Source organism: Equus caballus, chromosome 15 (assembly GCF_041296265.1).
Source record: "Equus caballus isolate H_3958 breed thoroughbred chromosome 15, TB-T2T, whole genome shotgun sequence".
NCBI lineage: Eukaryota > Metazoa > Chordata > Mammalia > Perissodactyla > Equidae > Equus > Equus caballus.
In genome coordinates, this window is record NC_091698.1 from 99,011,048 (window position 1) to 99,038,293 (window position 27,246).

Here is a 27,246-nt window from a genome sequence, read left to right on the forward strand (position 1 = left end):
CTTGGTCCTCTCGTGTGTGAAATGGGTACAGTACGACATGCCCCATGGGGTGTCCGAGGGCAGGATGAGAGAACAGATGTGACTCGACTTGTACAGCACCGATCAGAAGTCACAAGTCACGGCCAACTCCTCACAACCAAGTGCACCCGGATGGAAGGATAGGGAGGCGGTCACCGGGTGATTTTCCTACCCTCTCAGGAACGGCCCTGGGATGACAGGAGAGGGCATTTCTGAGGACAGTGAGCTAGGGAGGAGGCCCTGGGAAAATTGTGACTGTCAGCCCAGAACAGGGACGCTCGGTAGTGCCTCTTGTTTCCTGGAGGACCCCCATCCATCATCATTTCCCCGGACATTGCCAACAGTCCTGCTGGCTGGAACCAGCATGGCGCCTCCTCACCGCAGACTGGGAAACTCAGTCCCAGCGGATCACAAGGGTTCCTGCAGTGACACGGCCAGAATCCAGACCTCTGGAGCCGCTTGGAGGCCTGCTCCCTCCAGCCCACATCCCCAGACAATGGGAATTTCTGAGAATTCCCGCAAGCCAGGCACGGGCGAAATGCCTTAGTTACCGCCCCATTTGACCCTAAGAGGAGGTATCACGTTCCCCATTTTCAGAGAAGGAATCGAAGGCCCCAAAGTTGAATCCCCAGCTCCAGGGTCAAGTGGAGACCAGAACCCTCCTCCGCCCGACCCTACAGCCCATAGCCTCCTTCTAGGATGTTCCCAGGAAAGTAGGCAGGGTCTGGCCTGGAGCCCAGCCAACAGGATGCAGCCTGAGGGACGCCTACACGGGTTTGTGTTTCCTGAGCCTTTGATAAAATGAAGTCTGCAGGCCCTGCTGGTGGGGTGGAGAATCCACGCCTTCCCGGGGTGACCTGGGGTGACCTGCTTCCTGCCTGCATGTGTGTGGCGCAGTAGGACTTATCACGGGAAGGACGTCTCTCCTGCTGGCACAGCTTCAGTCTTGACCCTCCTGTAGTAAGAGCCCCACGGCCCGCCCCCATCTCCGCTCTTCCAGCAGCTCCCGACCTCAGCTCCATTAGGGGAAGGACCTCACAGCTGGGAGCAGGGGCTTCCAGGCAGCGCTACCAGCTCCAACTAGAAGCTTCCATGCTGACTCTCCCTTCACATCCTCGTGTTCTTGCAGAAACGCCAGCTTCTCCTCGAGCCCGTGAGTGTTTCATACTGCAGAGACCCCGTGCACACACTCCAATCTCCTTCATCCTGTTGCATCTTCCCCCGAGCGCTGAGCCCCTTCTTTCGTCGACACAGCTTGCTCATTCATTGTGTCCGTTGTTCAGTGTCTGCCCCCATCTCCACCACAACGCAAGCTCCTAAAGGGCGGGGCGGCGGCCCCTGTATCTTGTAGGAACCTAAAGACACTCGTCTGAGGCCTCTGCAGAGCTCCAGCCAATGGCACCCCATCAGCAGGCCCCTTCTTGGCCTCCTGGGCCTTGATCCCACCCCCGCTGTGTGCACCCCTCCCCGCTCTCACACCTTGACCCTGAAGCTCCGGTTGCCCTTTGTCCTTGCAGCTTTCTGGGCTGTGTAGGGTCCTCTTTGTCTAGCGTGTCACTGTTTGCCCAGCACCATCCAATGACCCTCATTCGATCTCCCTGCAAGGAGGGCGTCGTTGCCCCTTCTGGACAGATGGAAACTCTGGGCTTGGCAGGTCCGCAGTGGAGCCGCGACTGGGACTCCACCTGAGGCTCCTGATCCTGCCGTGGAGGCTCCAAGCGGCTCCCCGTCGCAGCCCTGACAACCCTCACCACCCCGGGGCCACCTTCCCAGCACCCGGGTGCCCTGACTTGCAAGATGGGCTTCCTCAGTTTGAGGAAAACTGGCTTCCTTGTGTCCGGTCCTGCTGCTCCCTTCCGGAACTGCACAGCACACGGGAAGGGGCCGTTTCTGCACAGATGGAGGCTGGCTCTCACGACCTCCTCTTCTCTGGCCTCCGCCTTTCCCACTTCCTTCAGCTTCTTTCCCTGGGACCTGGTTTCCCATCTGGCTGGCCCAGGGAACAGGAATAAGAGGGTGTTTCTGGTCTGGGTTTTTAGGAAGGGGACTGGAGACTTCAGTGAGGCTGCCTCATGACAGCAGGGGCAGAGCCAAAAGTATGACACTCCAATTTAAATATCCACCCCCAAACTGCAATATTTGGAGGACAGAGCTTTTCCTTTGAGCTGGGAGCTGGATGGGCAGGGTGTGGCTGTAGGACTGCTCAGCACCATCTTGCCAACCTCACGTGTGAACCTTTTTGCAGAGTGACCTGCAGCAGAGGGAAAGTGAGCTAAGAGGTGGAGAGAGAGCTCTGAGGCAACATCTGAGGGCCTGGATACAGCCAGACCTGCATGCACATTGTGAGCTTGTAAGTCCCTATTGGTGTATTTACTTATTGTTCAACTGTTTATTTTGCTTAAGCCAGTTTGAAATGGTTTTCTATCACTTGCAACCCAAAGCTCTTTGACTGATACAGCTTTGTGAGCACAAAGTATCCAATAGTTGTGCCTTAAAGAGTGGGATCCTAACAAAGTTGAAGCTTATAGTAGTTACAAAACAATCATGATTATGTATATCATAATTCATATTAATTAATAATATAATTATAAAATAAGCCAAGCCATCAATCCAGAGTCACAGGAAAGGTCTGAGGCCATGTCTGTCCATGTGCCTGAGAACAATTCATGCTAATTAGGAAAGAAAGAAACCAACATGTAGTAAGTACGCCTACTGTCTGCGTTCCGGGCACCGTGCTAGGCCCTTTCACTCGCTTTAGTTCTTCTTCCCAACAAGGCTGTGAGGCAGCGTGTCCCTCAGGATAACTCCAGCTGCGATAACAAAAAGACCCAAATTGTATAAGGCTTGACAACAACAGAGGCTGACTTCTCACTCACACCCGCTCACAGTGCACGTGCAGAGACCCCACTTCCTTCCATCCTGGGGCTCCACCAGCCCCAGAGCCTTGAGGTCATCTGCATTCAGCTGGCAGGAGGACCACAGAGCCTGGAGGGGGCGTGCCTACTTCTTAAAATCTTTGACCCAGGAATTGTGCATGTCACGTCCACTCACATCCCATTGGCTAAAACTCCCCTATGTGGCCACACTGAACTGCATGGGGGCCGGGAAGTACACCCAGGAAGACAAGGAAAAGGGCACAGCGTGCAGTGTCTCCTACGGCAGCGTGTCATCTGCTCCGAGACGAATAACGGAGGCTTGCTGATGAGGGATGAGGGTGACTGATGAGGGACTGAATGAGGATTTGGACTCAAGTTTGTCTGAGCCCAAGTCCAGCTCACTCACCTTTTCTGCATGCTGCCTGAATCGGTGACTGGGGAGACACCGTAGGGAAAACCCTAAACACTGGGAGAATGAGTCCACATGGAACGGAACAGAGAGGGACGTGCCAGGCAGTGAGGGCGGCTCTCTGTCAGAAGCGGGAGGCTGTGGCTGGGCTGGTCAGTCAGTGCTACACGGAGGAGGGACGGTGGCATATGCTCTGGTGGGCATGACAAGCACCTAGCAGGGGTCCTAGCTGGACTCCAGCGAGAACCTCAGTTGTATGTCTTTGGATGATTCCAGAGGCAGGAAGTAAGAAAGAGGGTCAGGCTTGACAGCAGTACGGGAGCGAACTGGGGGGAATGAGCGCCTGCCGGTGGTCGGGCCTCAGTTTCCCCAGCAAGGTCTCCCACCTCCATCAGGGCATTTTAAAGAGGAAGATGGAGATGGCCCCACTCAAACCTTTGAGGCTCTGTCAGAGAGAGGAGTGAAAACATCCTAAATGGTGGACTTCTGGATTGTGCCCCCTAATCCTTCAGCCCCCCAAAGTCCCCCACCCTTCCTTCCTGTCCATACTCCCTTGGACAGGCTTGCAGTCACAGCCGTGGGGCTTCCTTGCAGGGCCCGTCTGAGACAGGGACCCTGGAGCCCACAGCTCAGAGCAACATGGTGTCCAGAGGACACTGGCCGCAGGCCCAGCCCTGCTTCCCATTGTCTGGATTGCCTCCCCTGTCTGAGAGCATCTGTTGAAAGGAAAAAAGACCGAGTAAGTCCAGCCTGAGCAGCCTGCAGTGGTAAATTTGGAGGGGCCTTCTCATCTCCTAGCGTGAGTCCTGGTTCACACCCAAGGGCAGAGGCCCGGGGTAGGGCAGGACTCTCCCAAGGTCACCAGACAGGTTAACAAACAAGCGTGTTTGTGTTCTTGGGAAAAAGGTGTGCCCGGCCACCCCACTGATGGCAGTTTCCATGGTGCTTTCTATTGACTGGAGATAAAGGGCCGGTTAAGTCTTGGGTAAATATCCGGACTTGGAAGCGGAGGCTGGTCTGCGGCACAAACATGCTTTCTTCGGTTAGGGAGCAGCCTCTTCCTGCTCCCTGGACAGACCCCAGCCCTGCTTGGGGCAGCCAGCAGCAGGGCCTGGTCGGGGTCGGCCTATCCATCGAGGCTGCTGGGAATGAGCATTCTGAAGAGGTGGATCCAGTCTTGTTCTCAACCTTAGCTGTGGGTTAAAATTACCGGGGAATTCAAAATACCTTTGCCCGGGCCCCGGTCCCAGAGACTTAGATTTTGTTGGTTTGTGGTGGGGCCCAGGCAAGTGATTTAAAAGTCCTCAGTTGACCCCAATGTGACCCAAGAGCCGAAACCCACCGAGCTAAATTAGGAAGGCCCAGAGTGACAGGAGCCGCATCACTGTAAATGGGGCCAGACACCAGTGCTTAGTGTTTTCCAATTTCAGTGGCATGAGCACTCCCACCGAGTGCCGCATTTGAACAACCAGTTCGCACAATTCCTCCAATTTCATACCGGGTTCTCACCACACAATCTCATCACCCAGAGGGCACTTGCAGGATGACCTCTCCTGGCTGGCGCACAACACAAGAAGGGACGCTTCCAGGCTGTCAAAACCTAGAGTCACAAAAATGACTTTTGGAAAGGATGACAGAAAATAAAAGCTTTCCTGACAATGGATGACAAGGGGACAAACCACAGGAGTGGGTCATTTAGTGCAGGCGCAAAAAGTGCTCAGCTGAGAAGCAGACGGAAGCCTTGGCACAGCCAGGGACGTGCCCATTAGTGACTCTGAGAGCAGGAGCAGACTTAAGAAGTCAAGTATAAGCAAAGAGTCTCGGGAGACAAAACAGCTACGTTCTGGAAGATACTGGCCATGCCTGCGGGCTCTCAGGCCAGCAGAGGACATGGGACCAAATTCCCAGCATGCAGGCCCTGTGTCCTCAGCTCCCTTTCCTGCCCCATATTCAGGTGAACAGTTCTTGATGGGTTTCCATCTATTAAAATTGGTGGCCTTGACTGGATTTCACGGTTGGGAGGGAAGGACTGAACCTGAGAGCAAGGGAGCAAAACAGGTAAGACCTCTCTTTCCTGCAGGTGGGAGCTGGTTGGGTGATGCCGTCAGGAAGCTGCTCCGATCCTGTGAGAGAGGAGCTTTGGGTAGCCTGCAGCAAAATGACAGTAACGCTGGTGGGATGAGTTTTTCCTACCAACTATACTGGACAGCAAAGTGTGTCCAGTGTAAAGGACTGGCCTTTGTGCTGAGATGAATAACCGTGTCCATTCACCTATGAAATTATGGGAGAGCGGATGGCAGTTGCTTATTTTTTTAACAGTCCTCCCTTGACACAATGGGAAATTGGAGACTTTCTGTGGGTCCCGCGTAGCCGGGAGAGGGCATGTTACGGTCTGGGAGTCCCGGAATCTGACAGTGATGGATGTGGTTCGACTCCCTCATTTACAGGTGGGATGACTGAGGAGCAGCGAAGAGGGAGCAGCTTGTTCAAGGTCACAGGGAGGACACCTTCCAGTGTGGAATTGGGGTTCAAGAACACGGGCCTCTTCCAGGCTCTGGCACCTCCAGGTCCAAGAGGCCCTTAGTGCCATGGTCATTGCACCAGTTTCCAGAAGCTACTGTGACAAATTACTACAAATTTAGTGGCTTAAAATAACACAGATTTATCCTCTTAGAGTTCTGGAAGGCAGAAGTCTGAAGCGGGTCAGCAGGACTGGTTCCTCCTGGAGGCTCAGCCCGACAACAGAACACATACTCTTCTCAGGCTGATACTGACGTCTCCGGGATAGACGACACAGCTAACAAATCAAATCCCAATAGATTTCAAAAGATAAACATCACACAAACTATCTTCTCTGACCACAACGGGATGAAGTCAGGAATCTGTAATGGAAGGAAAACTGGAAAATTCACAAATTTGTGGAAATTAAATAACACATTCTTAAACAAACAATGAGTCAAAGAAGAAACCACAGGGAAATTAGAAAATACAACAAAAGCAGTGCTAAGGGGGAAATTTGTAGCTATAAATGCTTACACTAAAAAAGAAGAAAGATCTCCAGTCAACAACCTAACGTTACAACTTAGTGAACTAGAAAAAGAAGAACAAACTAAACTCAAAGCTAGCAGAGGGAAGAAATAAGAAAGACCAGAGCAGAGATAAGCAAAATAGAGAATAGAAAAGCAATAGAGAAAAATCAATGAAATCAAAAGTATGTTCTTTGGAACTATCAACAAAACTGACAAACCTTTAGCTAGATTGACTAAAAAGAAAAGAGAGAAAATTCAAATTACTAAAATCATAAATGAAATTGGGGGCATTACTACTGACTCTACCAAAATAAAAAATAGGCAGCCGGCCCCATGGCTGAGGGGTTAAGTTCGCGTGCTCCGCTTCAGCGGCCCAGGGTTTCACCAGTTCAGATCCTGGGCGCGGACATGGCACCGCTCATTAGGCCATGTTGAGGTGGCGTCCCACATGCCACAGCTGGAAGGACCCACAACTAAAATATACAACTATGTACTGGGGAGATTTGGGGACAAAAAAAAAAAAGCAGAAAAAAAGAAGATTGGCAACAGTTGTTAGCTCAGGTGCCAATATTAAAAAAAAAAGATTGCTTGTCTTAAAAAAAAAGAAAGCAAAAATATTAAAAGAGAATACTATGAACAGTTGTACATCAACAAATTGGATAACCCAGACAAAATGGACAAATTCCTAGAAATGCAAAACCTACCAATGCTGAATCATGAAGAAATAGAAAATCTGAACAGGTCTATAAGCAGGAGGGAGATTGAGTCAGTAATCAAAAATCTCCCGAGAAAGCAAAGACCAGGGCCTGAAGTCGTCACTGATGAATTCGACCAAACTTTTAGAGAATGCTTAATACCAATTCTTCTCAAACTTTTCCAAAAAATTGAAGAGGAAGGAACACTTCCTAACTTATTCTATGAGCCCAGCATTGCCCTGATACCAAAGCCAGATAAAGACACTACAAGAAAAGAAAATTGCAGACCAATATCCCTGATGAATATTGATGCAAAAATCCTCAACAAAATATTAGCAAACCAAATTAAGCAGCATATTAAAAGGATTATACACCATAACCAAGTGGGATTTATTCCTGGAATGCAAGGATGGTTCAACATACAAAAATCAACCCATGTGATACCTCACATTAACAGAATGAAGGGGGAAAAATCCATATGACAATCTCGATTGAAGCAAAATGAGGACTTGACAAAATTCAACACACTTTCATGATAAAAACACTCAATAAACTAGGAATAGAAGGAAACTACCTCAACATAATAAAAGCCATAAATGGAAAACCCACAGCAAACATCATACGCAATGGTGAAAGACTGAAAGCTTTTCCTCTAAGATTAGGAACAAGGAAAGGATGTCCGCTTTCACCACTCGTATTCAACACAGTACTGGAAGCTCTAGCTGGAAAAATTAGTCAAGAAAAAGAAATAAAAGATATCCAAATTGGAAAGGAAGTAGTAAAATTATCTCTGTTTGCAGATGATAGGGTCTTATATGTAGAAAACCCTAAACCTTTCACAAAAACCCATTAGAACTAACAAAGGCATTCAGCAAAACAATAGGATACAAAATCAACACATAAAAACAGTAATGTTTCTATACACTAACAATGAATGATTTGAAAAGGAAATTAAGAAAACAAGAAAAAAAAAAGAAAATTAAGAAAAGAGATGTGTGTGCTTAACTCTATGATGAAGGCCCAGGTTCTGGGGGACACCCACACCCCAAGGTCAGAGGCAACAGGAACCGATGAGAGTTTCAGTCCGTCTTCATGGGCTCCAGCTTATGCCTGAGGGGTCCAGCTTATTCTTACTCTCCCTACCTGACATCCAACTTCCCTCCCACCTGCCTCTCCTGGGGATCTGAAGCTCCAGGATTGGCCTTACAGGGACTGCTTAACATAAGGTCGAATCCTACAACAAATCTCTTAATATACATAAACACGCACGCACACACCACATCCATGCACACCACATACACACATGCATACATACTATACACTACCTACACCCTCCCTGCACAGTACTTACACACGTGTGTACGTACTACATATCTACTGCATACACACACACTGCTTCCCTACCTACATGCGTGCATGCTTACTACATGTGTGTGTGGTTCTGCTTCTCCCATCAACCTTAACTGATCACCGGGGGGTCTTTCAAAAATTCCAAGCCCAGGCCACACACCAGACCAATCAAATGCCAATCTCCAGAGTGGGAGCCTGACATCAGGATGTTTGAAGCTGCACAGGTGATTCCAATGTGCAGACAAGTTTGGGTTGAGCCCAGGAAGGGAGAACCCCTCCCCTCACTGAAAAGTCACAAGCTTGGGTTCACTGGGCAGAAGCAGAGGAATGGAGCCTCTGGTATCTCGGCCCTGCTCTCCTGCAGCTTCTGTTTTCATGTGACAACAGTTAGCTGTAATCTCCAATCAAAATCCCCACTCCTCCGTCACCCCAGAGGACCAGGCCGTCCCCCAGGCAGTGAGTGCCCGGGGCCCTGGGCAGCAGGCAGCCCGGGAGCCAAAGCGCTGGTGTTTCCCCGAAGCTTCTCAGGGTCAAGGTGAAGGGGAGTCTTGGGCGTGGCCCAGCAGGCTGCTCTGCCTGCCCTCTCACCACTGCTGGGGCTCCCACCGCCACCCCAGGACCACAGGATCCTGCGACAGCCTTCTGAAACGCATGCCTACCTGCTGCCCCAGCCAGCTGCTGTGTTTGTACCCACCAGAAACGTGTGTATCTGTGTACCAAAAACACGCACCGGAACGTTCTCAGCAGCACTATTTGTAATAACCAAACCCAAAATGACCCAACACCCATCAACAAGAGAACAGTAGAATGGATGAATAAATACACAGTCGCACAGTCATACAACAGAATCCTGCACAGAAACGAGAACCACGCGTAACAACGCGGATGAATCCCACACACGCGATGGTGCTGAAAGGAGGCAGACAGAAGGGGTATGCACACAGAAAGAATGCACACTGCGCGATTCCACTTAAGTTTAAAAACCAGGCAAAACTAACCTAATGCATTAGAAGTTAGGCTAGTGGTTACTCCCGCACTTACGATTTAGGTACTTTTCTGAAAAGAAGCTTCTGGGTGGTACCTGAATTGGTGTTTCCAGGTTTGTGAAGTTCAGGGCCGTGTGCAATGTTGCCCAGCTGTAGATTCTAGAGGCACAAATGAGGCCGTGGGGTCAGGCTTGGGAGCAGCCTGCCCAGGCCTCTAGTGCCCCTGAACCTCACGGGCTGGGGACGCCTGGGGGGTGACACAAGGTCAGGCAAACCTAGTTGGGTCCTGGTGCTGCCATGTGCTGGCCATGCTCGCAGAGGGTGGAGCAGTGGTTCAGGGAGACCTCTGAATAGAGCGTGCCCACCAGGAGCCGAAAAAAGGACCCAGGTCAGCAAGGGTGTTGGGAGGGGGCTCAAGGTGCAAAGGGACTGCAGCCTCAGCCCAGGGCTTCCCAGCAAGAGGACAGGAGCCAGGCTGGGGACAAGGGCCCTGGAACAGAGCAACAGCCGGTAGCCGCAGCGGGAGGCGAGGGGAGCAGGGGAGGCGGCCGGTCCCCCGGGCCCATGGCTGGATGCGTCCTCAGGAAAACGGGCCCCCCCAGATTGTGCCGTGTTCGAAGGCTCACACTTCAAGACCGGCAAAACTGGCTTTTATTTTCTTATTTTATTCAGGTCAGAATAGTTTATAACACTGTGAAATTTCAGTTGTACATTATTATTTGTCCGTCACTGTACACGTGTCCCTTTAGTCCTTATGCCCGCTCCCAACCCATTCCCTCTGGTAACCACTAATCTGTAGAGTAGCAAAATGGACTTCTAAAAAACTCTCTTAATGGAGCATTGAGAGAGGAAGAGAACAGGACTCAACGAAATCAAATTGGACAGGCCCCCAGGGCATCGTGGGAGGCGATGATGGAAGATTCCGGTGTCCTCCTTCACTCCTGATCCTTTGATCAAGAGCAGTCACCATGAAAGGACTGTGGGCGCCCTAACAGTGCCCAAGAGCTGGGGGGATGGGGAGGAGGGGCGGGGCGCAGTGAGTTTTGGGGTCAGGCAAGCCTGGACTCCATCATTGAATACTGTTCAGCTTGCCCGAGTTATTTAACCTCTCTGGGTCCAGTTTCCTCGTTTGGGGGAGGGGGCAACACCTACAGTCAGAGCTGTGAGAACTGAATGGGCCCCGTGAGGGTGAGCGCCGACCACAGCCCCGGGCCAGGCGAAGGACTCACTGCTCGGTGGGAGTCCACTTTGGACATTTAAATCTAAGGAACATTAGCTTTTTTTTTTTTTTTTTTTTTGAGGAAGATTAGCCCTGAGCTAACTGCTGCCAATCCTCCTCTTTTTGCTGAGGAAGACTGGCCCTGAGCTAACATCCGTGCCCATCTTCCACTACTTTATACGTGGGACACCTGCCACAGCATGGCTTGCCGAGTGGTGCCATGTCTGCACCTGGGATCCGAACCTGTGAACCCCAGGCCACCGAAGCGGAACGTGAGAACTTAACCATTGTGCCACCGGGCCGGCCCCAAGGAAAATTATCTTTTAATTCAAGACATAATCTGGATTTTAGGCCCCATTTGTCCAGTTGTCCTGAGTGTTCTTCCCTCTTTGGTGGGTCAGGCAGAGCCGAGGTCTGACTTGTCATGTGACTCGGGTGGCCTGCTCCAATGTGCCAGCTTCTCGCCTGGTCTGGGGTCAGAGCTCCTCCCTGGACCGTCTTTGTCCCCCAGCCTGGAACCTGTGACAGTAACACACCGCCTGTATCCCCACAGTGTCCCGAGGGCTCCGAGGGCAGATGCCATCGCAGTGTCCAGGGCACCTGGCGCAGAGCTAGGCACACAGGGAAGGCAAAGAAAGTGTCCGTCGAAGGAAGGGAAGAGGCGGGGAGGAAGGAGAAGAGGAGAAGGGGGAAGAAAGGAGGAGCAAGGACAGCAATGTGGGGCCAGAACCGTGGCTTCCTCATCCCCCTGCTGCCTCCTGGGCCTCTCCTCAGCCTGGCTGCCCCCACCCCTGGAGGCTGCCAGCGGTGCCCACAGGCCTGAGAGGCTGTGTCTGCTCCGAGCTTTTCAAGCCCAGTGCAGCCTCTCTCAGGCCCAGCTGGGTCTGCATCTCACTCAGTCACCTGCCAACTGGCCACAGCATCATCCGGGAGGTAGGACTGCTGACCGGGCTCGCCTCCAGTGTGTGAGCCGAAAGGCGCAAACTCCTCAGCAAAGGGCCCACTTCCAGCCATTTCTCATGCATGGTGCTCCTGAGCCGGTCGCCACGGAGGGGACAGTGGGAAGAGCCTGGACCTGGGAGCCAAGGGACTCTGTGCCACCACCTCCTGGCTGTGGGACATCGGGCATGTCACTTAACCTTTCTGAGCTCATCTATGAACTGAAGATAGTATTCCCTGCCTGTACCTACGTCAGAGGATTCCTTCAAAGACCACTACTCATTGCCCCTCCCATGATCCAGGACATCCAGACTTGCTGATACAGTCGTACGCCAATGCCCTCATGCATTCTCACCAGGTCCCTATGCGTGGCCTCCCAAATGTGCAGAACTGGCTAAAATGTAGGTTCTGGTTCAGCGGGTCTGGGGGGGGCCCGAGGTGCTGCATTTCGCACAGCATCCAGTGACCCTGCGACAGCCCTTGAACGCAGAGCTGTAGAGAGAGGTCATCTTAGCCCCACCACAGTGGGGAGGCGACCTGTGTCTCCGTGACAAGTGCCCTGTGCCCCTTGGTGCCTTTGCTTGGGATGCAAACCAGCCTTGAATGAGGTCCTTGCTGCCTGGCCGCTCCTGGCGCCGTGAGCCTGCCTGGCAGCCCAGTGCGTGGACGTCTGCTTAATGCTGAACGTCCGGGGTCGCAAGCTCCCGCCTCTGAAAGCATGCTGTGCTCCCGGCTCCCCAGTGCTGCGGCTGGGAAACAGCATTTCCCTATTCAAGGGCCAGCTCGGCAAGATGCCATGCGTGCTCTGTGATGGCAGCAGCGGGAGCTGGTAGGGGCAGCTGGTGTGGCTGCTCCCTCAACCAGCCGAGAGCTCGCCCAGCCACGCAGCAGCTGGAGGCGCTCTGTCGTCTCTGTCGTCGCGACTGCGTGTGCCGGTGCCCAGGCGCCCAGGAGGGAGGGCAATGGCGGCTCTCCTCCCTCCCAGACAGCCCTCGGTCCCCGGCCCTGCTCTGCTCAGCGATCCCGGCTGCAGGCCTGGGTGCCGGGTCACGCTGAGCCCACCAAGCGTGTTCGTTCCCAGGGCTGCCTTAACAAAGTACCACAAACAGGGTGGCTTCAGACAAGGTGCTTTGTCTCCCAGTTCTGGGAGCCAGAAGTCTGAAGTTGAGTTGTCCTTCCAAAGGCTCTAGGAGAGGACCCCTCCTGCTCCGTCCAGCTCCTGGTAGCCTCAGGCATCCCTCGGCTTATGGCAGCATCACTCCAGGCTCTGCCTCTGTCTTCACACGGTCTTCCCTCTGTGTGTCTGTGTCTCTCCACCAGCCATACTGGATTGAGCCCAGCATATTCCAGTACGACCTCATGTTACCTTGATCACATCTGCAAAAGCTCGATTTCCAATAGGGCCACAGCGATCAGAACTTCAACATATCTTTGGGGGACCCAATTCAACCCATGGCAGGGGGGCAGGGAGCCTTGGGTGCCAGGGATGTCCTGAGTCCCCTGGACAAGGCACCTAACCCTCCAGTCCTCAGCTCGCCCCTCTGTAGGCTGAGAACACAATCCCTCTCCTGCTGCCTCAGAGCAGATGACAGCTGTCCTTTTAAGCCACAGGGGACATGAAAGGGGGCAGAGGGATGGGGCTTGAGTCCCCACTTTGCCACTGACTAGTTGAAGACATCAGCAGGGTCTGAGTCTTTGGTTCTCGGCAACGAGTCGGGGACAATGACATCTACCTGCAGCCCAGCTGTTGAGCATGAAGGACCCCAAGACTCTAAGGGGCCCAGCATGGACCCTGACCCTAGGGATGCTGGAGACACGGAGCTGTGCTCAACCCTTCCCTTCCTCCTCCTCGACTGGGGCCATCCACCCCAAGGAGCCCCAAAGCCCCAGCAGGGGCTCCTCTCATTCTCGACACTTCATTCGCCATCACCAACCCTTGAGGTCGGCCACCCCAGGGGTGGCTTATTTCCCCGTGGGCGCTGGAGCTGAGACGGCTACAGGGGGCTGGCTGAAGGCTTCTCCACGGCTAGGCCTTCCCGAGGCGGGTCGCAGGAGGCTGCCTTCATTAAACGCTTCTCCACTCAATTAGGGTTTTCTGTGAAACAGAACATTTTATTAACAGACCTGAAGATAAATTATTACCAGCCACTAATGATTATATTTAAAGAGCAATACATAATTTAGAGCAAGGTTTAAAGAAGTTAAAATACCTGGTGTATTTTTAGTTGGAACTGTTTTCGTTGCTAACGAGAGGAACCCAGCTCCATCTAGGTAAAGCAGAAAAGGGAATTTATTGGCTCGTGACGCGAAGAAGTCCGGGGGGCATTGGATTCAGACACACCTGGATGGGAGGGGGCTCACTCTTTATGATGGCAAAGGGCCCCACCTGCACCTCCAGCCTTTCACTCACCACCCAACAACCCCAGGGAGAGACAGGCCTTGTCCCCACCAGCCCCATCCCAGGGGACGGCTCCAGCATGGGTCCCTCCCATCCTGACCCGGGATGGGGGCTCTGGTTGGTCAGACCTGGGTCCATGCCCACTTCTGGAACTCCTCAGGGCGAGGGAGCGTGGGGTGCCCTCTGGACAGGGTGGGGGACTGCACGTTGGGGAGGGGTGGGTCCCTGTGAGAGGGAGCGGGTTCTGCGGCGCTCAAGCTGGGAAGCGCCCTTCCCTGGGCCCTTGAGGAGCCCTCAGCAGCCCTCCTGCACTGCTCACCCAGACCCTGGATCCATCTGAGGCCTGAGTCACGTACAACAGCTTAGTCATGCTTTCCAACTTCCCGGAAGCCAGAGGAGCTCGTGAATTGACTCCAGGTCACCGTGGTCTGTGCAAATGCAGTCGTCAGCTCTGCGGACCCCTAGCCCTGGCGGATGGTGCAGGCCGGCCCAGCAGCCGACCAGCCTCGGCCAGCGGGCGCTTGTTAACACGCTTCATCCGGCCTCATCCACAGAGTCTCAATCAGTGTCCACACTGTTAACTCTGCTCACCCCCGAGAGGACATGGCCTCTGATTGAAACTCCCCTGATTGTGTCTTAGAAGGGCCACTCGTCTCCATCCCTTTATAACTAACGCTAATGGACCTGTGACTGCTGTAATCCTGGGGCCCCGGCCCGCTCCTCTGTGTGAGGCAGACTCCCAGCAGCCAAGATTGTCCTGAGGCAGGTGGAGTGCGTCCATGAGGTGAGCCCTAACTGCGCCCACCTGTCCCTTTCTCCCATACTCATAGCCCTTCACAGCCCTCCGGGCCTGTCCACCACATCTCTGGTCCCTCTCCTCGTGCCTGTGAGGCAAGCAGGGAAGGCTTCGTCACACCTTTTTTCTTTCTTTCCTGAGGAAGATTGGCCCTGAGCTAACATCTGTGCCAATTTTCCCGTATTTTGTATGTGGGATGCCTCCGCAGCATGGCTTGATGAGCGATGTGTAGGTCTGTGCCCGGGATCCAAACCAGTGAACCCCAGGTCACCATAGCAGTGCATGCAAACTTAACCACTACACCCCCGGACTGGCCCTGTCACACCATTTTCTGGAGGACAAAAGGCAAGTCATAGAGCCACAAAGTCCCTAAACCCCATTGTGGTGGGGTGAGCTCTGTCCTAGAATCAGTCACATCAGGGTTGGAGTGTCATCTGTACTGGTGACCAATTGGCTGATGCTTTTCTTGACCCTCTCTGAGCCTCACGTGGAAAATAAGGATAATCCTTGAACCCCCAGGGCAGCCAGTGAAGATGAAATGAGACATCGATTGGGAACGTGCGGCATAAACCAGAAAGAGCTGTGACCTGGGAGCATCGTCGTCATCTTCGTCATCATTCTGATTAACACCTCTCCTCAGAGGGAGGCCACAGGTGGCAGCCAGCAGGTGACTCAGGAGGCAGTGCCCGCCACAGGCCCCCATCCGCCCAGCACTGGCAGCTGAGTTCCTGCAGGAGAAACAGAGACCTGAGCCATGCGACCCCTGGAACAGGAGCCCCCGCCCGGGCCCACGGCTATTCCGGAGTTCAAGAAAATAAGTGCTTCGGGGCATCTCATGGTGAGAGCAGAACACAGTCATTACTGGAAATGACAGCCGCGCTGATGGAGTGCGTTCTTCTCAGCCAAACCCGAAATTACTTGCGCTATTGATGGGGGCCTGATGGGAAGGGCACAAATCCCCCGCAGGGAGCCCTGAAGGCAGGCAGGGCCCGCAGCCCCCACGGCCTGGGAGGCCCCTCCTTCCCCCTCCCTCCATCCCCTCCTGCACCATCTCCTGGGGGCTGGAGGCCCAGGGGGGCCGTGTCCCAGGGTCCCACAGACAGCAGGTGCTCCATAGGTGTGGTCACGCTTCTTGCTGGATTATGAATGAACTAACCAGCCCTCCCTGCAGATGCTCCTTACTGGTACCCTGTCGCCCGCTACCCCCGCCCCCCGGGGGGGACCTGGCCGCTGCCCAGTTGCTGTGCTCCTGCAGCAGGCTCTGTGCTCCCAGGTCCCCACCAGGCACTGTTGTATTCCTTTTTATTGGTAAAATATATTTATTGGTAAAATATATCCAACGTAAAACCGACCATTTCAATCATTTTTAAGTGCACAGTTCAGTGGCTTTAAGTGCCTTCACATTGTTGTGCAACCATCGCCACCATCCATTTCCAGAACTTTTTCACCTCCCCAAACCGAAACTCTGTCCCCATTAAACAACAACTCCCCATGCCCCCTCACTCTGGCCCCTGACAACCACCGTCTACTTTCCGTCTCCATGATCTGACCACTCTAGGGGCCTCACCTAAGCAGAATCATATAGTATTGGGGTTTTTGTTACTGGCTTATTTCACTCAGCGCAATGTCCTCAAGGTTCACCCACCTTGTGCCATGTGCCAGAATTTCCTCCCTTTCTACGGCTGAATAATATTCCATTGTGTGGACAGACTGCGTTTTGTGTGTCCATTCGCCCCTCGATGGACAGTTGGGTTGCTCCCATCTTCTGGCTGTTGCGAAGATGCTGCTGTGAACAGGGCTGTACAGATGTCTCTTCGAGTCCCAGCTTTCCATTCTCTGGGGTATGCCCCAAGAAGTGGAATGCTGGATCACGTGGGAACTCTACATTTAACTTTTTGGGGCCCCATCCTCCTGTTTTCCACAGCAGCTGCACCAGTTTACACTCCCACCAGCAGAAAGGTTCCAGTTTTGCCACCTCTGGCCAGCACTTGCTATTTTCCCTTTTTTGATGATCCCATCCTAGGGGGTGTGAGATGGTATCTCATTGTGGTTGTGCTGCTGTGGGTTTTTTTGGTGAGGAAAATTGTCACTGAGCTAACATCTGTGCCAATCGTTCTCTATTTTGTATGCGGGACACCACCACAGCATGGCTTGATGAGTAGTGTATCTGTCTGCACCCAGGATCCAAACTGGCAAACCCTGGGCCAGTGTAGCAGAGCGCATGAACTTAACCACTATAACACCAGGCTGGCCCCCGTGCTGCTGTGTTTTAAGAACCTGCTTACATGTCTGTCTCCTGTTGGACCAAAATCCCAGGAACAAGACCACTCCGCACCCAGCAGGGCGCCTGCCCAGGCTCGGACGTTTGTGGCAGTGAGGCTGTGTCCCTGCTGAGTTCAACGCTGCCTGCCACCACCGCCTGTTTCCTGCCAGCCCCCACCCGCCACTCCAGACAACCGCTTATTCCCCCCACTCCCCGTCTCCAGGGGAATAGCCTGGCATTCTCCCGGCTCCTGCAAGCCGCAATTTACTCTTCAAATTGCCAAACTGTTTACCAACAGCAGAATCTCCTTCACACTCTGCTGATCTGCAAAACCAGTAATTATCCGGAGCCCGGCCGCCTCGCTCTGATGGCAGCAATGGCTTCACGGAAGATCAGCACAAACGGCTCCAAGGCCTCGTCACGCTTCTCTGTGGAAACCCACGCCTGACGCAGCCTGGCCACAGCCCTGCTGTGGGCAGGGGCGAGGCTGTGCTCAAGATTCACCAAGAAGAGGGTTGGCTCCTTTCGGGGAAGGACAAGGTTTCCCTGTGTAGGAAAATGCAGCTCATTGTGTGGCGCCAAGTCCACCCAATGGTCAGAGGCGAGGCGGCCTGAAGGCCGGCACCCTGAGGATGAGGCCTCTAGGCTGCTGGACCAGCAGGAGGCGGCAGGGAGTGTGGTCAGAGTTCCAGCCAGCAAGACTGGGATGGACATCTATCACTGCCACTTCCTAGCTGTGTGACCTTGAATGAGTTACTTGACCTCTCTGAGCTTCAATTTCCTCACCTGTGAAACAAAGACAGTAATAGTACTGCTCTCCTAGGTTTTGTGAGGTCTCATCGGAGAGATAATGCCCTCGAAGCTTCTGCTGGAGTCTGACTCGTGCACTGAGTCAGGAGGCAGGTGGATGTGGGTTTGAATCCCAGCTCTGCCGCTCACTACCTCTGGGATGCTGAGCCTTGAACTTCTCTGTGCCTCAGTTTTCTCCTCTGGAAACAGGAATACAAGACCCATTTCGCTACATTTTTGCAAGGATCACATGAGATGACCCCTATGAAGACCCAAGCAAATGGTAGCCTAAAGGGTCATAAACGGTGGGTCGTTCTGGGAGATGTCCCTGCTCCCAGCAGACTTAGAGAGGAGGGGTCAGTGCTCAGCAGAGCTCAGACCTAAATAGGAGCTCCTGCAGAGTGAGAGGCCGCACCCCTGGGATGATCATCCAGAGGGGTAGCACCAAGATCTCAGGGGCATTTGGGGTGACGTCCGGGGCCGGGTGCCCAAGACCTCGCCCGGTGCCCATGCTCCTCAGCATGACAGCCCTGCAAATCGCCGCAAGGCCCAGGTCCTGAGAGAAGTGCCCGCTGGAGGAGAAGCTGCCTGGGCGTGGGCAGGCGGGAGGTGAGCTCCTGTGCAGAAGGGCCAGCGTGGCCGCGAGGCTCCAGGTGGACAGCCAGGGCACCCTTTCCACCAGAATGGCCTCCTGCGCTGCAGGCCCGGCCCCCGCCACCCGGCTGGAGGTGGCGTTGGGTGGCGGGCACCCTGGGCAGAGCCTCGCAGTCTGGGCACTCCCAGGGATGGCAGGTCTGCCCTGGAAGAGCCACGCCGACTTGGACGCCTGGCTTCAGACACGGGCTGACTCATTAGGTGCTCAGAGGCACACAAAGCGTGACAGTGAGTGAGATGTGGTCCCCCGCTCGGCGAGCTCCCAGTCTAATGGGGGAGGCTGACTCCGACCGACGGTGACGGTGACGGTGATGGTGACGGGTACTTCGGCATCTGACGGGACAGGGCAGCAGAGGGGACAGGCAGGACCGTGCCGCAGCCTAGAGGTCCCAGGAGGCTTCCTGGGGGAGGACTCAGGAGGCAGTAAAAGTAAAGCAGCCGGTTACTGAGTCCAAAGAGGGGCAGGACGGTGAGGGGCAGCTCACAGGCTGGTCAGGGCCTGGCATCTGATGAGCTTTCCTCAGGCCCAGGCAGTGTCCAGCTGAGGTTCGGAGAGGCTCAGAGACTGCTGGGCCCTCCCCTGCCTCCCGGACACGTGTCCCCAGACCAGGTCACCAGACGGAGGAAGCCTAGTGAAGTCTAGGATCCCCAGGAAGCTACCCCAGCACAGCGGGGACGGAAGTTGAGGAGACCAGCATTGAGCTGTGTAAGGTCACGCCTTCCCGGGAGAGTGGCATCTCGGCTCTGGGCTCTGGACTGGGCGGTCATAGGCCAGGCACGTGGCGGGAGGAGAGGCTGGCTGGGCTCCGCTCTCTGGCACGCCTGCACTCCCGGCGTCACTGGGCTCAGAGCGGAGCAGCTCATTTTCTCTTGGTCCCAGCTGCCATGGAGACCCGAGCAGAGGGGCGCTCTGCCTTCCCGCAGGATCATGTGTCTGCTGAGTGGAGTTCTGCCTGCTGGCAGGCCTGGGAAATCGCAGAACTTCCCCCTTCATCTCATTTCCACCCCTCGCCGGGCTCCTGGCGGGCAGTCCCACCTCCCAGCTCGATCCCACGCCCAGGGGCCCAGCTTCAAAGAGTGGTGAACGGCGAGGAGGGAGGGCGCGCTGCGGGAGGCAGGGGCTTGAACAACTGCCATGATTCATCATCTCGGGCATGAGCCGTCATAAATAATGAAACGAATTCGGACGTGGTGATTCAGTGCGTCAGAATTTAGAAAGGCCATTTAGTATTGGTGACAAAATTAGATGAAAGGCTGCACTCCTTCGGATGAAGAAGCAGACAGAATGTGCTGAGGGAGGGAGCACAGATCCCCCGCTCCCCCGACACTGAATGAAGACCCGTGTCTCCCGGACAGCCCAGCGAGGTGGTCGTCCCAGCTGCTCTGCCACAATACAAGGTGTCACCCCAGGTGTGCCCTGAAGAAAGCTCGTGCCACTGAAATGCATGTTGGGACAACAGCTGTTGCTCTGGGAAATAAGGAGTTAAGACCTAGGGCATTTCAGCTTTGCAATAACACAGTCCTTTCCCTGCAGGAATTTAAATAATTAAAATATTTTCTATGAATGCATTTTTAAGTTGCATCCTAGAAAAAGTGTGCTTATTGGTCCTCATCCAAAACAAAAGCGAACCAAGAAACTCGCCACAACAGGCCTGTTAATCATTTACACTTTTCAAGCCACACACTGAGGAGCCTCTGTCATTTTTGCCTCCATGTTGCAGTTCTGCTCCAAGCAGTGGAAGCAATGAAGTGCCCTCCCCCACCCCAGGTCCTCTGAGCGAAGGGATCCTCGCAGCAGCTGTGTCTGGAGGCCTTGCAGCCCCACCCTCCCCCAGCAGCGGGAGCCGCCGCACCTGTCAGACCAGACCAGCATGTTCCCACCGAGGGACCTTGCTGTACTCAGCGTGCACTGCGGAATCTGCGTTGGGCAAGAAATATTGATATTCTCCCTAAGAACAGCATTCTTCACTTTCTGTTCAAATCCACCACAAGATTTCTCAGAACTAATCCTATGAGATGTGGCACCCACACATGCACGCACTCAGGCACGCACACACACACCCCTCTCTGGATAAGTATGCTTGAGATACAACGTGGAATATCCCTCTCTTGGCAATTTACCATGCATATGAACGTTTTAAAGGCCCTGAGAAGTCCTGCAATAAAGACATCTGCTTCACTTTGTATAACCTAGTGTTTCATGAACTTAATTAACCAAGGAATCTTTTTAAAAATTATTAAGATCTATTAATATAAAGAGACATTCACAGAACACACTTGGAAGAGCTCACATGTAGATAAGAAAAGTCGTGTGTCCTGCCATGGGCTGGTTTGGGTTCCTCCCCCGCGAGGACTTTCCCAGTAACACTAGAGGGAGGCGGCAAGGCCGCATGTGCCCCCTCTAACAGGTGAGGAAATCGGAGCTCAGGGAAGTGAGTGTCCTATCCCAGGTCACACAGAAATAGATGACTTTCTAGAGAATTTAAGAGAGGTTTCAATTGCATGGAACATTGATTGTCCAGCACAACATTGTTCTCCGGCTCAGACGGCTGTGTGGAATTGTCCTGCCCGTCAGTGTGTCGGTCTCTGTCCTCCTCTCTCCTCCCATTCCCTGTGTGCCTCCTCCTCTCGCAGACTTGTGATGTCTCTGAGGATAATATCCGAATGCACTAGAAGGGCCCTGGCCTGTTCCTGCACAGTGAGGGGGCCCCTTTCCACTTGCATCCCAGGAGGGAAGTGCATCTTCCTGCCGAGAGGAATTGCGTTTGCTGGGCCCCGCAGCAAAGAGGCCACACAGGGACCCAGCCTGTCCTCGGGACTCTGGGTTGGACCACACATGTCAGCAAGGACTAAGAATTTTGTGTGATCAGTGATAAGAACCTGAAGCCAAAGGCAAGTGTCCTAGCATGGACCACGTGGTGAGAGGCAAAGGCTGTGGGGAGCAATGCGGAAGGCCTGGACTGGACCAGAACGCCAGCTTTCGCGGCACTGGCTGAGAGTGTCACCAGCTTCCGAGACTGAAGGAGCCAGGATGTGCCTGGTCAGCACGCCTGCATTTAAATGCACAGCCCTCCCACCCCACACTGCCAACCTCACAAGCAGAATTCCTTCAGGGGGATACTGCCTCCCTGTCGTACACCCTCCTTTGGGGGCCCCACCCTCTGGGAAAGAGGAATTGGTGCCTGTGCTGTTCCCAGGCAGCAATCCCACACCACCAGCCTTGGTGGCCCTTGCTTCTGCCCCTAGCCCCAGGCCACTGGGGCCCTCCTGGTCTGGGCCTCCCCCAGCTGTGCAGGGCCTAGGGGACCCCCCACTCAGAGCCATGCCTCCCCACCCCGTTCTGGACTGCCCCCTGGGCACCCGGGGCCTGGGGCTGCCCTGCCCAGTAGGGCTGTGCAGGAAGGGGCGGGAGCAGAGCTTGGACATGCTGGCTGCAGGTCCACACGTGTGGTGAGGCTCCTGGTGTGGGGTGGACCAGGGTGATTTTCAAAACCAAGAAATGAATTTGAGTCACTTCAATTCTGTCACTCATGAAAACACTTAGATTGTATTCTGTGTATAAAATTTAAGAGTTTAACAGAGCACAAATGGCAAAGTGCAATGTTTTTGTTTGAAAAGTACAGAATTTAGTTCAGCTCAACGAATTTTCACAAAGTGAGCACACTTGAGAACCACTTGCCAGATCAAGAAATAAAACATCATCAGAACCTGCAGAAGCTCCCTCGCGTCCAGGGGAGAATGCAGTCCTTGTTTCCAATACGACAGATCCGTGCTGCCCGACTTGGACCTGAGTGGAATCACCCCTCTGCAGCTGTAGTTCACGCGTTCTCACCACGTGAGACGTGACAGGGAGTTTTCCGTCATGTGAACACACCACGATGTACTTATCACTCTGTTGGTGAGCATTTGGATCACTTCCTGGGCTGTGACACACACTGTTCCTGTGAACACCTTGCACGTGTGCTTTGGTGAACTCAGGTGTGCATTTTTCTTGAGTGTATGTGCAGGATAGTCTTGCTGCTTCTCAAGGGGTGCTCACACTTACGCTGTCAGAAACTCCCACGGGCAACGGGGGAGAGCTGCAGCTGCCCCACATCCTGTCTGCACTTGGAATTGTCGACTTTTTAACTTTAGCTGTTCTCGCGGGTGTGTGGCGGTATCTCACTGTGGCTTTCATTTATATCTCCCAGTGACTAATAAAGTGGGGTTCTCTCATAGGTTTGTTAGCCATGTGGATACGCTCTTTTGTAAAGTATCTGTTCAAATCTGTCTGTTGGATCATCTGCCTTATTGATTTAAAGGAGTTCTTCATATGTTCTGATTTCAAGTCTTAGGTCAAATGTACATATGGCAGACTTCTTCTCACACTCTGTGGTTTGTCTTCTCACTCTCCTAATGGTGTCTTTTTTTGAATAGATGTAATTTTAATGTAGTCCACGTTGTCACTATTGCTTTCATGGTTGGTGCTTTTTGTGTCTTATTTAGGAAATATTTGCCTACCCTGAGGTCGTGAAGATATCCTCCTATGTTTCTTTCCAAAATTTTTATTGTTTTTCTTTGAAATTTTATCCCTACAGTCCACCTGGAATTGGCATTTGTGAATGGCATGAAGCAGGGATTAAAATTCACTTTTTTCCACGTGGATATCCAATTAACCCAACACCTTTTTCTGAGAGGTCATCCTTTCCCCCACCGCACTACTCTTTCACCTTTGCTAAAAATCACCGACACTATATGTGCGGGTTTGTTTCCAAATTCTCTGTTCTGCTCCATTGATCTATTTGTCTATCCTTGGCAATTAGCACACTGCCTTAATTGCTGCGGCATGATAATAAATCTTGGAACCTGGTAGTATAAATCCTCCAGTTTTGCTTTTCCTTTTCAAGGTCATCTGATTTTTCTTGGCCTATTGCATTTCCATACACATTTTAGAATCTTCTTCTCTGTTTTTACACACACACGCATGCACGCACATCTGCACAATGTCCTCAGGGCTGCTTTCTAGAGCTCCTCGTGCCGTTTTGTGAACATCTTTTGTGTCTGTAACTTCTAACTGCTGCATAGTCTGAGTGTCAGTCACTGGCCAGTCAGGAAACGGAAACCCCTCTAAATATGTCAAGCAAAGAGGAATTTAATGCATGGAGCTTGTGACAAAGATGTGGGAGGGGACAAAGGGAGGGGGGGTGTGACCTAGAGATCAGGAAACTGCTGTCACTTCCAGGCTGGAGGTGCAGAGGGGGCCGGGGTACCACGCAGAGATAAGGAAGCTGTCAGCACCCTGGGCTGGGGCCACAGCCCGAGCTCGGCCCACTGCTGCTAGACCGGGGCCACTTCCACCCCAGAGCCACCACCAGGAGCAGGGGCATACCTTTGCCCACTGTTATGGCTTAATTGTGTCTCCTCAAAATCAGTACATTGAAATCCTAACCCCCAGGGCCTGAGAATGTGACCTTATCTGGGCATAGGGTCTTTGCAGATTGATTGGTTAGGGCGAGGTGAGACTGGAGCAGGGTGGCCCTAATCCAATATGTCTGAGTCTTCATGAAGGACGGAAACTTGGACACAGACACACACGTAGGGAGAGCCCCATGTAAAGATGGAGGCAGAGATCAGGGTGATGCGTCTACAAGCCAAGGACTGCCAAAGATGCCAGCAAACCAACAGATCCCCAGGGAGGGGCCTGGAATAGACTCTCCCTCACGGTCCTCAGGAGGAGCCAGCCCTGCCCAGACTTCCAGCCTCCAGAGCTGTGAGACAATAGAGGTCTGTCTTTTGGGCTCTCCAGTCTGTGGTACCTAATCTGGTGCCGGGGCCTTCTGCTGACCAGCTCTAGTTGGAACCCAGCTAGCGAGGAAGCCTGGGACATGCAGTTGACAGGCGTCCAGGCTGCAGCACAGAAGAGAATAAAGGCCAAGAGCAAAGACGGATATCCAGTCCCACGTGCATCCAGCAGGTGTCGCCTATGACGGACGCCAGGCGGCCACCACCAACTCTGTGATGGACACCCTCCATCAGCATGGTTCCTTGGGGGCTGGCCCGGTGGTGCAGCAGTTAAGTTTGCATGTTCCGCTTTGGCGGTGCCAGGTTCGCCAGTTTGGATCCCAGGTGTGGACATGGCACCGCTTGGCAAGCCGTGCTGTGGTAGGCATCCCACATATAAAGTAGAGGAAGACGGGGACAGATGTTAGCTCAGGGCCAGTCTTCCTCAGCAAAAAAAGAGGAGGATTGGCAGCAGATGTTAGCTTAGGGCTAATCTTCCTCAAAAAGAAACAAACAAAAAACATGGTTCCTTGGGATCTCTGTAAGAATTTTGAGATTTACGTCAAGGAGCAGAATTTCTGTAATGCCTCTGTAAGGCATTTGTCTCTATGTCCCCAGAGCCCAGAATAGGGCCTGGCACATGTAACAGGTGCTTGATAAATATTTGTTGAATGAATAAATATTGTGATTTCCCCATACCATGAAACAGAGCAGGTTCACCCAGGCGTGGACGGAAGGAGGAGGCAGCTCCCAGCAGGCCTGGTCTCAGTCAAGGGCACCAGGCTGCCCCAGGGCATGCCAGACTAACCTCCTGCTCTCAACTCCCTGGGTCTCTGATCCCCTGCCCAGAGCAGCTCTCTCCACAGCCCCTGCCCCAGCGGGAACCCCAGTGGGAAGGATGGCCTGGAGGGGCAAGACCAGAGTGGGGGAGACCAGGTTGGCAACCAGGCAGGAGATGAGACAGGTCTGATCTGGCAGGATACAGTGGGTGGGAGAGGAGGTCTCCGGTTGGAGAGGTGTTAGGGAATTCCAATGCTGGGGACTGGGGCATCCGTCAGATGGGGGCGGGGGTGGAGAGGCATCAAGAAGGATGTCCAGGGTTCTGGCTTGGCTCTGGGCAGCTAGATCTTGAGATGGGGACGCGGCAGGAGGAGCAGTTGGCTGGGGGTGAGTTGAGTGTAAGGGGCCTGTGGGACACGACACACAGACATCCAACAGGCGCTTGGCTATATGGGTCTGTGGCTCAGGGGAGGTTAAGTTTGCCAGTGAGCCCATGAAAATGCTTATAAAGATATTTTTGTTGCAGCTGTCCCAGTGGTATGGCAGTTAAGTTCATGCGTTCCACTTCAGCAGCCCAGGGCTCACCAGTTTGGATCCTGGGCGCAGACCTATACACCGCTTGGCAAGCCATGCTGTGGCGGCATCCCACGTATAAAATAGAGGAAGATGAGCATGGATGTTAGCTCAGACCCACTCTTCCTCAAAAAATATGTGTATATATATATATTTCTGTTCACCAAAGTTAAATATTAAAGTAGCTCATGAAACAAAGAGTGAATCACTAACCCTTTGTACGTCTTTTTTTCCCTTCTCCTCAAAGCCCCAGTACGTAGTTGTATATCCTAGTTTTGAGTGCTTCTATTTCTATGTGAGCCGCCACAGCATGGCTACTGACAGATGAGTGGCGTGGTTCTGCAACCAGGAACCGAACCCGGGCCACAAAATCGGTGAGAGCACCCAGCTGTAACCACCAGGCCATCAGGGCTGGCCCTGTGCATCTTAAATTAACAAAGACGCGCACAGCACAGTGACTGTCCGTTTCAGAATCCCCCCCCCCCCCCCCCCCCCCCCCCCCCCCGGGAGGTTCAGCGAGCTTCCTGTAGAGAATTAGGCTTTTGTTGCAAACAACATGCATAAAGGCAGCATCTTTTTCGGTGTCTGTTCGTCTACGCAAATGTTCGACACCTTAATGATTTTATGACTCAGAATTGTTTATTCCTGCCTCCTGGGTGTCACCACGGTTCCAGCAACAGCAAGAACTGCACATTTTCGAAACGGGAGAGTCATTCTTTATTTAACCTGCTTGGCAGAGCTGAGCGGCCCCTTTCCCAGCCCCTCCCCACCGGGGCGGTGGTCTCCGAGCTGCTCCCACAACCCTGAAGCCCCGAACACCTGCCATCTGCTCACTCGCTCACCCCCACCGCCTTCGTCTCCCCCAGGCTTTGCTGCAAGAAGGACAACTCGAGCTCTGCTGCGTTTCTCTTTCTTTTCCCGGTTCCCTCTTTTTCCCGTTATTTCCTACAGTGCTGACTCACAGCTCATTTATACAGGAACCCGCGTTCTCAGGGCTGTAAAAAAGAAGCGAATCCCTGTATTCTAGAATTTCGCATATGGGGACTTCCAGGATGGAAGGCACTGCGCACTAATTCATAGATTCGACAATTATTTGATGGATGTTTACTCCGTGTCCACTGTTGTATTAGTCCTGGAGGTCTCTTGGCGGGCTGAAAAAAGGGAGGCCGTTATCTACTGGAGCTTAAAGTCCAGTGGGGGAGCCAGACCACAATTAATTACACAAATAAATGTGAATTGGTCCTGTGACAAGTGTCATAGATGAGGGTGCCATGGTACTGTGTGCGCCTTTAGTCGGGGAGAGCTGACCTCATCAGAGAGATCAAGGCAGACTTCCCGGAGGAGGTGTCAGTTGAACTGAGATCTGAAGGAAGGGTGTCATTAACTAGGCAAAGAAGGCAGGGATGGGCTGTCTATGAAGTGAAAACACATGGACAACCACCTCTGTGGGCAAAGGAGACGGCACATGTGAGGGACCCAGAGAGCCCAGAGGGGCTAAGGGTGGGAGAGGAAGGCAGAGGCGAGTCCAAGAAGCGGGCAGGGACTGGACCACGCAGACCTACTCTTATTTGTTAAAAAGTTTTGGTTTTATCCCAAGAGTCGTGGCATGCCATTTTGTATTTTAAACAGAGCGGAGAAGCATCAGATTTGCATTTCAAAGAGATTACCCAACCGCAGAGTGGGGAACAATCGGAGGGGGACATCCGCCGGAT

At 53.1% G+C, this 27,246-nt stretch overlaps 1 long non-coding RNA gene across 1 annotated transcript; it reads left to right on the plus strand.

The window, feature by feature from the left end:
• Window positions 1-904: 904 nt before the first annotated feature.
• On the plus strand, window positions 905-6,947 carry LOC138917928 (uncharacterized). Its single transcript, XR_011426604.1, has 3 exons — window positions 905-1,171; window positions 2,264-2,368; window positions 5,978-6,947. It is a non-coding gene; the product is annotated as an uncharacterized lncRNA (long non-coding RNA).
• The last annotated feature ends 20,299 nt before the right edge of the window (window positions 6,948-27,246 follow it).